At 37.2% G+C, this 11999-nt stretch overlaps 2 long non-coding RNA genes across 2 annotated transcripts; both read right to left on the bottom strand.

Annotated features, from left to right (window-relative positions):
* Positions 1 to 267: 267 nt before the first annotated feature.
* Positions 268 to 8917, bottom strand: LOC148123825 (uncharacterized). The gene is made up of 4 exons (XR_015740514.1): positions 8538 to 8917; positions 8229 to 8403; positions 4216 to 4948; positions 268 to 287 (listed from the first exon to the last, which is right to left on the bottom strand). It is a non-coding gene; the product is annotated as an uncharacterized LOC148123825 (long non-coding RNA).
* An 887-nt stretch (positions 8918 to 9804) lies between these two features.
* On the bottom strand, positions 9805 to 11789 carry LOC148123824 (uncharacterized). Its single transcript, XR_015740513.1, has 3 exons — positions 11578 to 11789; positions 11120 to 11207; positions 9805 to 9838 (listed from the first exon to the last, which is right to left on the bottom strand). It is a non-coding gene; the product is annotated as an uncharacterized LOC148123824 (long non-coding RNA).
* Between the last annotated feature and the right edge of the window lie 210 nt (positions 11790 to 11999).

Genomic DNA, 11999 nt, shown 5'->3' with positions numbered 1-11999 from the left:
CCCCTAGTTGGTTTCCAGACATCACGTGACTGCAACTTGCAAACTCCTACTGGATTCTCCATTGACGTTGCTTATTGGAAGCTAGGTGGGAAGATCACAAGTGGTGATCATGTGACTAGGCTGCTGCAATTGTCTTTAAGTGTGAGAGACTGCAGAGATGCTGCAGAAGTCATAAATATGAGAACTGGTCATAAGTCAGTTCTCCCAGCACTGTTGTACTCTCGAATGATTACCAGGTTACAAATGGTTGTAAGACAAGGACTGCTTGTGTCATAGATTTCCAATTTCTGTTCCAAAAAGAAGAAAAAGTATTTTAGTTGTAGGCTCCTGAACTAACTTTATTTGTATTAATATAGCACAGGTGGTTATTAATTTAACAGGTTAAACATTTATCTGAAGAGAGCCAGCAAATTGTACCTTAGACAAATGCATATTATCTTACTATGTTAGGTAGACATAAAACATCTTCAGGGAATTCTCAGTCATTCTTATACTAGTCCATGCCATCACTCATGCTTAGCGTCTGAAAGGAAGATGCTGAGCATGATGTGGGGTGAGAGCATTGTGCCTCAGCTTTAGGGCTAGTCCCATTTCTATGCAAATATCATTTTTGTGATAATAGTAGTAGTTTGCTTGCCATTTTAGTTACACTCTTGATCTTTTCCATGATTAGTTGGTGCCACTGTTTGATTTAACATCTTACATTTACATACAATATTGTGGGGTGATTTTTTTCCCCCTTTTATCATTTGGTTAAAGTCAGTTGATGCTGATTTACAGTCCTAATAGCAGGGTAGTTGCAGCCATTCTGATGTAATATTACTGAGTGATAATAGTATTAATTTTTGTTTTCTTCTTGGAACGGAAAATTGAAACTGGAAACCAAAATTATTGCAGGGATGCATCATTTCTTCATGTTGCTCCACAGGTTGTGAAACCTGAGCAAGTAAGCTGAGGCATATGAGACACAATATTGAACGTGGCAATCTTGACATAGTTTCCTCTCTTCCTTCTTCATCATATCATGAATTATCTGCAATTTATGTAAGAATTAGAAACCGAGAACATGAATGTACTTGTTGACCTGTAAATAAATTGAAACCAATACCAGTTTCTAACCATGAGGGTTGGGAATGATGGGAATTGTAATCCAAGACTTCTGGAAGGTAATAGCTTAAGGAAAGCTAATTTAGATCCTAGAAATCTCTGTGCAGAGGGAGGTTGCTGAAGGCTTGACCTTCTGGTGACCTCCAGGACTACATCTGTGACTCGAGTGCGGCAATGATTACATCTTCCAAAGCTCACCTAATCAAAGAAGGGAATTGGTGTCCTTATAAGGTAAAAGTAAAATTTGAACACTCCCCTATTTAGCTCAAAACCTCTGTTTCCTCTAGCTATCTTCCTCTTTTCAGTCTGTGCTTAAATTAGGGCTCTTAGAGCTAGGTGGCAGAAATCTCAGTAGTCACCAGATGGCAGCAAGCAAAGTTTTCTTTATCTCTTTACTGTCCTCTAGTGGTCACCCAGATTTTTATAGCTCAAGTCTTTATTAGCAGGCAGGAGTGTTTATTAAGGTTCAAGCAACACTAAGTAATGCAGTTCTTTTTGAAAGCCACCTTTTAGATTTATATCACTGCAAGAATTTTCTCAACTGATCAGAAGTGACTTGCCTTTTTTACCGGGTTTCAGTGCATACTGCAGAAATCAGTATACAAAGCCTTTGAAGGTAAAGATATTACGATTATGAACTGCTATATTTGGTGCCAGTCAAGGCATGCTAGGAAAAGTACTAATAATGTTCATAATTGACAATTTCATCATGTATTAGTTCTCTTCTTACCCAACTCACTGCTACAGTCCTTTGAGAAACTTGCTGGTGTAAGTTTCTTTTCTTAGTGATGGAAAGATTTGTCTGAATCCATTCAGCAACTTTACCAGGATTTTTTCCCCTCTGTCTTCTGGTATAATGGTGGCTCCCTCTCTCTGGAACATCATTCCCCCAGAGATTAGAATGGCCCCCTTTCTAATACTCTTCCAGAAGGCACTGAAGACCTGGTTCTGCCAGCGGGCCTGGGGAATGCAGAGTGAGATGGAGCCCATCAAATGGCTCATGTGATCTGCTGTCATTGGGGCAGGGGGTGGGAGTTGGGGGTGATTTTTTTTCCAGATTTATTCTATTGTCTTTATTAATTTATTTGATTCTTTCTGTTAGTTTTTATTGTTTTTTATTTTAAATATGGTTTTACATTCTGTAAGCCACCTTAAGTTTCCATGGGCGAAAAGGCAGCAATATAAATTCAGTAAATAAATAATAATACATTCTCTCTCCCAAATCCTAGTTGTTTTTCCGTCAGTAGGGTTATTGTTTAATATTAGCTTTTCTAATGGTACAGTCTCTATTAGTTTATTAAGAGAAGAGATAAAAGCTAGAATAAGAAGGAATCTGTGACAACCAAGGCCATTACCTAATACTCACAAAAATACTTGATGTGTATGTATACAGTACTTTAATTATCAAGGTGAGCAATTTGATGATAAATATGAGATTTTTTAATGTCTAATTTTCCAGAGCTTATGGACAACCCTCAGTGTTCATGCAGTTCCTGAAAATACAACTGGACATGGTAAGGTCAATATTTTTCCCCAGTTTGGGGTCACTGCTTATGTTAATGGAGGGGAATTTAAGGGGCAAAATTAGTGCCATAAGCTTTCAAGAGTAAAAATTCAATCTCTTAAATTAAAGGATCTCAAAACGTTAAAGAAATGTTTTTTTAAATATATTTTAAGGCAGAGTTCCCCAACGTTTCCAGCTTTGCGGACTGGTGTGGGTGGGGAAGGGGTATGGTTCTGTGAGAGCAGCAAGTGTGCGTGCACACACAGAGCTTCATTTATGTAAGCAGCATCTAAATGTGCCTGCTGCTTACCTAAGTGAAGCGCACACATGCGCTCGCCACTGCTTATGGAAGTGAGAATGTGCATGCGTGCATGCGCTTGCTCGCTGGCCATTTCCGTGGCCTGGTTGCAAACCTCTCACAGTCCACAAATTTGGAACCCCTGTTTTAAGGATCAAAATGGGCCTCTATATAAATTTTGCAGTCTAAAATCTCATAATCACCAAGAATGCCTTTTTATTTTTCTGGCTATGCCTGTGATAATTGTGACTCAACAACCAGACTCTCTCTGGCTCTTGGCTGGCAAACCAAAGTGTGACCCCAGCTGAAAACATGTTGCCACCCCTTTATGTAGACTTGTGCTGAATCTGTTGCTAGTTTTATAAATAGAAAATTATTTCTAAATAATATGGACATAGCGATATATTTTAGTTGGTGATTTTACACAGAAGTATGGCTATGATTTTTTTTTTATTGTGCCAAGGTCGAGAAACGCTGCTGTAACCATTGTTCTTGTGGAGTCTCCCAGAGGTATTTTGCTTTCAACTGTGCCACCAGTTGTACTTGCTCATCCCAAACACAAACAGAATCTATGCAAGCCATTTATTTCAACGAGCAAAACCCACCAGGCTTTAGGCATCAATTACTTAATATCAATATCAGACTTTGCTTAATTAAAATACATCTGATTAATTTATACCACTTATTCAAGGAATCCAAATTAAATCTAGTTCTTATATGTCTCCCAGTTTTCACCAGAAGCACCAGACTTGTTGTCCTCCATGTTTTCTTTCTTCAGCTCATCACTGAATATTATGAGGATAACAATAGTTGAATGAATTAAATAGTGAGTTACTGTGCTATATATTTTGGAGGAAGAAACACCCCCCCCTCCCCATTTTTGAAATTCTTGTGTCAGTATCTTCTCTTTAGCCATGAGAGCAAACAAATGTTGGGTGGGCTGGAACAGAATTATGAATCATCCAGGACAAACAATAAACAGAAAAAATTTTTTTTTATTATATGAGAAGTATGAGACTCTTCATTCTAACCAGCTCCTTCATCCCTCAGCAAAAGAAGCCCAAAGGATATACTTTTTGTCTTTGTGATGTATCAAGGAACATACAACATACGCCTGAGCTGTGTGTTTGTGTGGGAGGTTTCTCTATACATACTGTATGTGTTAGGGAGGAAATGGATTTTCCTTATGGCAGCCTTCCAGAACCTACTACCTTCCATATGTGTGGGATCCTATAATACTCAGGCTCTGGAGCATAATAATGGATGAAGCTATTTTAGGATGTCACTTGATCCTGTCTTGTTTTACCTTTGCATTGTTGGATGAAATGTCCATCTGGGTTCAGCTCCAAGTGGAGAGAAAGACACTGGAAACACGGAGGCTGATTGGAAAGATGGTTTAATGGTGGACAGGATCACATGGTTTGAAGTTCTGGGTAGCTGACCACATGGAGTGGAGAGTGAGATATATTTATACCCTCTCTTGGGCTTTGAACTTGCTTCCTGTTCCTGTGAAAGAAATTATTCTGATTGGTTGTCAGACTCCCATGGGGCCATGCAGGGATAACTTTGTAGGTTGTCTTGAGTCCCAGGCTTGGTTGAATTGCTGGGTGATGTAATCTTCCCAGGTGCCATGTGGTGAGATAGGTAGAGGGCTAAATCCTATTATGTCCTGAGGATGAAGGTCTTTTGTGTTGTAGATAAGCTGGCCCAGCTTTTTGTCTTGTAGATAAGATGGCCCAGTCTTTCTGGGGCTATTAACAAAGGTGGGTGCTGCTTTCAAAGAGTATGTATCTCCTTTTCTCATCCAGGAAGGTATAATATTCTGCCTTTTAAATATTTCCTAGACTATTTCATTCTTCTAGAAGGGTGGGTACTAATTTTCTACCACATGAATTTATGTTTGGTGGGAATTTTGCATGTTTTGAATGAACATCAGGTTGCCTTTCACCTGGTAAATAAACATGGCAAAATCTTGCCTAAATTATTTTACATTCACCTGAAATTCTTTCAGGCCCTGAAATGTCCTACCGAGCTTTTGCCTGAGGGAGAAAAATCCAGTTAATTTTAATATTATGGAACGCTCATATTAGAGCAGCAAAACCTCATCAAATAAAGGCAATTTGCTAAGTCATTTGCACAATTTCCTGAGATAAGATATTTACTCTACAGAGCAGCTATATTTAACAACGATAATCCAGGATTCTGGTTAATTGTAAATTAGAAGCAACCAGTTTGATCCCCATTTTATGCAGGCAGATAAAACTAATCACATTATTTTGTCCTTGAACAAATCAGGATCAGAAGCCCGTAACAAGAGTTTTACAAACAATAAGCCTGAAAATGTTGCTTCCTGTCACATTCTGCTTGATAATAAGCAAAGGATAAGTCAAGAATCCCATTTTATTATGGTTGAACACAACTGTTCAAAAGAATATTTTGAAATATCCCATGATTATTGACTATGAAATTCAAAACAGAGAAAAGGGTATTATAGCTTTTTAATCCTTGCTAAAAAAAATTCACTGTAAGCATACATTCTTTCATCATGAAAATACCAAACAATAATGAAACCTTGGATTTATATAAATGATTGCATTGCATTATAGTGATTTTTTTTGACAGTTAAACAGCCGTTAATATATCAAGTTAATTTCATGCTCGTTCCTAATTTGGTCATTCGTAAACTAGAGCGTGGATTTTAAAAAGTTTAATGCCTTGCTACGTATTAGTAACAAGGCATTTTAGAGTAATTTAAAAAACATCAAGAATCATTATGAATCATTATGATATTTGGTAGCCACTCATTAGGTTTTATTCTCTACTTGAGAGATCTAGTTCTGTCATGAAAGAATAACTTTATCATATGTACTTATCGACATGTTGTTTAAACTGATTATATTTTTATAACCAAAACTTTGTGTAGGAGAATGTAAGACGTTATTTTAAAAATTACAATCTGCTTGTAGATTCAGATGTTTTTAGCACTTTCAAACTATGAGGAAACGTTTTTGTTACATCATTTTAATGTTCTAGTCCAGTGTTTTTCAAACTTTAATATAGTCAAATTTGGAAAAATAAACTGTTGTAGTCTAAGGAATCTTGTAGTCTTAGTTCCTTTTTCCAAGAAAAAAAAAAAGGATTATGTCTTTTCTGGCTACTTGCAGAATTTCTGGTTATTATAAGAGGAACAGCTATATGTAGTCTGTATGTTTTTGTAGTGTTGCTTATATGATCACAATTGAGCCCAAAATTTCTGTTGACAAATGAAACATTTGTTAAGTGAGTTTTGCTCCATTTTATATCTTTGCTTATTATATGAATCACTGCGGATGTTAAGTTGGTAACCTGGTTGTTAAGTGAATCTGGCTTCCCCATTGACTTTGTCAGAAGGTCATAAAAGGTGATCATGTGATCCTGGAACACTGCAACTGTCATAAATATGAGTCAGTTGCCAAGCATCTGAATTTTGATCACGTGACTGTGGGAATGCTACAATGGTTGTAAGTGTGAAAAATGGCCATTAGTCACTTTCTCAGTGCCATTGTAACTTTGAACAGTCACTAAACAAACTGTTGTAAGTCAAGGACTACAACAGTTTTTGTTTGAGTGTGAAGTTTCTTTTTCCTTACCATCTATCTGCAATATTTTTCAATCTCTTCAGCACTTGGTGCCATCTAGTGGAGACAGCTAAGATTACTGATTTAAGATGAGGGGAAAATGTGGTTAAAGAATAGAATAGAATAGAATAGAATAGAATAGAATAGAATAGAATAGAATAGAATAGAATAGAATACTTTATTGGCCAAGTGTGATTGGACACACAAGGAATTTGTCTTGGTGTAAATACTCTCAGTATACATAAAGAAAAGGCACATTCGTTAAGAATCAAGAATCATAACGTACAACAATGATAATCATAAGGTACAATCAACAATCAAATCATACTAGGAAACAGTCAAGTGGGAGGGGATGGGTGAACAATGTAACGTTTTAATATAATCTATTCTATTAATAAACATCATCATCATTCAACCCACATCAGTCCACCAGGCTGCAGGATGAAAACCTCTTCATGGACGTTTATGGACTGTAATCTACCATGCTGATCCTTTCTGTTTTGGTAGAGAAATGTTTTTCAATTTCCTGGGCTAAGGCTGAGTCAGAGGGATTGGCCCAAAGTCCAACTGGCATACTATACACAGGCCAATTTTTAAAAGTGTCTCTTCTAAGTTCTGCTAGATAAAACTGCAAGAACCACTGCTGAAGTATATGTTTCATTTTGCTTTCTCTTTTTAATAAAATAGCATATGTGTGGATGTGATTACAGACTTTTGTATTGTTTCAAAAGCCCTTTCAGTAAAGGCAATAAGGGTGACAGAAAGGCTCTCTCCAAATTATAATTTATATCTCCCTAAAACTACTCCTCCCCTTTTATGATCCTTTAATTGGGCCAGAGTTGGGGGCAACTGAATGGAACTGAGCATTTACTGGCCAAATGTCCTTCCTTTGATGCTTACACAGAGTTCACAGCAGATATTTTCTCTTTGTGCCCTGATAGAGAAACATCTGCCACTATCTAGGATTGAACTCTCAACCTTCCAAGTGAGAGGCGACCATCTTCACCTCTAGGCCACTCCCTAAAACAACTGTCCCATTACTAAAATCTGTGCCCTAATTTACCAGCTCAGGTATTAAGAACAGGAGCCCCATGTTCAAAGATAAAAGCATTTCAACTAGGGCTTGTAAGATTGGAAAGCTTTTTTTCTGAAGCAGCTGGCTGTGTAGGGGTAGATTAAGTCTTTTTCTTTTTTTTGAGCTTCCAATGAAGATCAGATATATTGTTTTTAAAGAGGTTTTACAACTTCCAAAAACAGTGCTTTGCTTTCTCTACTTTTCAGGTTAAAATACTGCTCTTAAAATTATTTATTTTAAGCATCTTAGGAATTGAAAAGTATGATACTAAAGTACAGATGCAATAGAAGAGAAATTTTCTTTGGAATGACTCAGCACTAGTTCCTTAGTATTGCAAATTTTAACTTAAACTTCCCCTTACTGTTTTATGTGAAAGAGGAAGAGATTGGCAGCATCTTACTGGCCACAGATTCCCATTATGTTGAAATTTGGGGAACTGTATATTGTTTTAACTTATTAAACAAATCAGAATTGGACCACATGTTTTATGATTCTGACTTAACCAACCAACCACATTTTTTTTTGTTTTGATGTATAGTATAAAGCAGAAGTTTAACATCAGAATCACACACACATTGGCTGGTATCCAAAGGAAGGAAAGAGGGATGCAGAAGTTTTTAAACTTACCAGCACTTGTATACTGAATGGGAAACAAGGATTTCTCAGGATTGCCAAGCCAAACCACTAAGTATCACAATTGGAAAATACCTCTAATTTCTGGTATTCTTCCTACTCACATTACACTGTAATCAGAAAATCATAGCTGTCAGGCATTCTCTCCCATTATCTGTCTTAACATTACCTATAAAAAACCAGAATAAAAATGTATGATCATCCAAATAGCTCATAATAAAAAATCATTAGAGTATAATAGTTTGAATGCCTACTCTGTTAGATATTAGAACAGTATTTCATGGCTTAGAGTTGTCTACTTACCAGGTAGTGAACCAGAGTAATACAGCAGTTGCATTTTTAAGCAGTAGATGGCAACAGCAATACACTACTCTTGGAATGGCTGATTGTGTTCTGGGTTTTTTTTATGTTTTCCTTGAACAAGGAAGGTTGATATTTTTAAGACCAAAACAGAATCACATTCTCTCTCTCTTCTTTCAACACACACACATACAGAGAAAACCATATCACATGATATGTCTGTAAACAGAGAGGCCAAAGAGCAGCTGCTACTTCTGATCAGAACTACAGAACAGTTACCAAAAGGTCTTCTGAGGACATTTTTTTAAAAAAATCAACATAATAAAAACTTCTCTGGAGCTCTAATTTTAAGAACCTTGCAGTCAAACCTCCATGATTCATGTAAACAGAAGTGGCGCAACTGCTGAATAATCCTGATAGGGCCTTTCTGTAAATATTTAATCTAAGTCAGACTTCCACTGAGCCAATGGGTGTTAAGGCAGCAAGAGTTTTAAGAGAAAGACACAAGAAAGGAGTATTTCTGTTGTGTATATCTTTTAAGTTCTTATTTTTAATATGTTAAAAATAATTTTTGAGCTGTTTTAATAGGTGTAGGTTTGACTTTTTTATTACAAGCTACCCCCAAAAAAATCTTATGGTGATGGAATTTTAGAAGCCTTATATAAATAAAATGAAGTAAAACACAAATAATCAAAGTCCTTTAAATGCCGCTTTAAATATTTGTAGTTCACATTTTGTTATATGAATCTTCACTCATAAATAAATTGGGATGAAAGGAGAGTTTTGAGAAAAGATGAAATGGTTTTTTGCAATGAACTAATAGGATTACAACATCCAATTAGGTTTAAGTGTGTGACAATATCTCTGAACACAAATGGAGCTAAAGATTTGTTCTCATGCTGATTATTTCTGAAGCAGGAAGAAATTCTTATTACTCAGGTAACCTGTTAATTCTAGTAAGAGTCCAATTAACCTGATTAATTTATAGCAGCATGAATGCTCCCATAAATACTTTTAGTCAGTTTTGAAATCCTTATAAAAAGACTGGGAGAACAGTATGTTTCCTTGGTATTTGCAGACTGTAAATTACGTGTGCTTATTCGATCAATTCACCTGTAATATTGTAGATTACCTAATTTCATTACACACAATAGTAGGTACTATTTAGAAAGTTTTATGAAATAGCTCTCACACTGCAAAGAAAACAAGAACTCCTCCTTTTTCACATTAGAATAGTTTTGTGGAACCTTGCAGTTTCATGGATCTCGGGAAAATTAAGCAGGCTCGCTGGACAAGGTATGTACCTGAAGATGGAAATAACAGATGAGTCCAATTTCCAAAGGCAGAATAAACCAGCTTGTTGCTGTTGTAATATAAGTAAGACTAATATCATCCTTCCTTGACAATCAAGCAGTTCTCCATCACTGGCCCCGTTCATATAACAAACCTAGCCCTGTCCATCGCAAAGCCAGTCAAATCTGGCACTGGATTCTGAAAGCACATGATCAAAGTTATTAGGTCAGAAGATGTAATTGAGGAATGTAGAACCTCCTTTATTTTCTCTATGACAAAAAGGCCCTTGTATTTGTAGAGCACTTCATTACATCATTTAGTCCTTTCCATTGTTCAACCAGCAGCTATATATTAGCTTTATATTCAAGCTGTGTCTGGAAGATGGGATAAATATTATCAGATCTGAACAATGAGTTTGGTACAGGAGAATTTTATTTTCACTTTTTCAGTCATTCCGTCATTTGGTCTTATTTTTAGGCACAGTGAAGTGGTTGACTGGGCTTTAGTGTCCTCAGAATATGACTAAGTGATATTAATTTTACTTCATGCAAAACTAAACTAAATCTAATCCATTTACAATTGATTGAGTTGATTGATACCTCACAATCCACTAACCACCTATTTTTCAGTTAAGGATGTTGCAAGAATTGGGCTACTTTGTGTTGATCCATTTTATATTATGGTTGACAAGGAAATGACTATAATCCAGAACTCGATTAGAGACATCCAGTTTATTGGATTGTTCGCAGTTTTACATGCAAACCTATGCTTGTCTCGTGAGAAGTAAAGTCTGCTGAATTCAGTGGGCTTTATTTCCAGATAAATGTTTTACAATTGCCTAGGTTACCACAAAACAGTTTAGTTGCTGGGAAAGCTAGTTGCCTATAGAGAAGCAATAATTGTCAGGCCTTATTTAGTAGCAATAGAGCAGATGCCCATAATTACCAATGTATTAGTAATTCCTAATAGTGTCTGAAACCCTCAAATAAAAATGATGGGCCAAAATCTTAAGATATGTTGTAAGATTTATTGTCTTGGAAGATCAAGTGACAGATATATTGGCATCTGTGAAGGGGGAATAGACTAGAACAGAACAGAACAGAACAGAACAATAGTTTAAAGGGACCTTGGAGATTTTCAAGTCCAACCCCCTACTTAGGCAGAAAACTCTATACCATTTTAGACAAATGGTTATCCAATCGCTTCTTAAAAATTTCCAGTATTGGTGTGATGACCTGGGGCGTGGCACAAAGGCAACACAGTCACATAAATAAGAAGAGTTTCTTTAGTACCTCCAATTTTGCTCCCAATGTCCAGGTACCTTCGGCTGGAGGAAAAAAGCCTCTCCCAAGAACAATCTTTAATTGGAGGAAATTCAGTCTGAAAACAAAGTACATACAAACTGTAAATAAAAATCCACACAAACCATGTTGCAGTAATTAACTTGACAGGGCAGGAGAAGGAATTGCAGACTTGAAAGGCCAGCAAAACACACACAGTTAGGAAGATGCCAGGAACCCAGATAAGCCTCGACAATACCAGATAATTCACGATTTGCTCTCAACAGTTGGCTGTGCGCAACTCCCCTTTTTAAAAATTGTGTTCCCAGCTGTAGCTAATGAAGGGAATCAGACCCCTTTCCTCCCCCGTAAGTCACGCAACTTACATTGCTCCCTTCTCTGTTCTTTCCTCCCTCTAGGATGAAGAGGGAATCAAACCCCTTTCCTCCCCCGTAAGTCACGCAACTTACATTGCTCCCTTCTCTGTTCTTCCCTCCCTCTAGGATGAAGAGGCGGTGGGCCTGGGTCTTCCTCTGAATTTCCTCTGCCTTGCTCTACCTCTCCTCTGCTCTGCCCAGCCGGATTTTGCCCTTTCCCAGTTTCTGCCACAGCCAATGGAGCCACACTCCCTGTCAGTTGCTCAGCCTCCCCCTCTGAATTAGATTCTGACAGTTCATGACAGTTGGAGAATTGACAACTTCTGGAGGCAAGTTGTTGTGCTGATTAATAGTTCTGTCAGGAAACTTCTCCTTAGTTCTAGGCTGCTTCTCTCCTTGATTAGTTTCCACCCATTGCCTCTTGTCCTGCCCTCAGGTGCTTTGGAGAATAGCTTGACTCCGTCTTCTTTTATGGCAACCCCTGATATATTGGAATTCTGTTGTCATGTCACCCC

The sequence above is a fragment of the Pseudonaja textilis genome, unplaced genomic scaffold (genome assembly GCF_049901715.1).
Source record: "Pseudonaja textilis isolate UNSWEBS1 unplaced genomic scaffold, rPseTex1.2 PTEXCTG215, whole genome shotgun sequence".
Taxonomy (NCBI): domain Eukaryota; kingdom Metazoa; phylum Chordata; class Lepidosauria; order Squamata; family Elapidae; genus Pseudonaja; species Pseudonaja textilis.
This window is presented reverse-complemented; position numbering and strand designations above follow the sequence as displayed.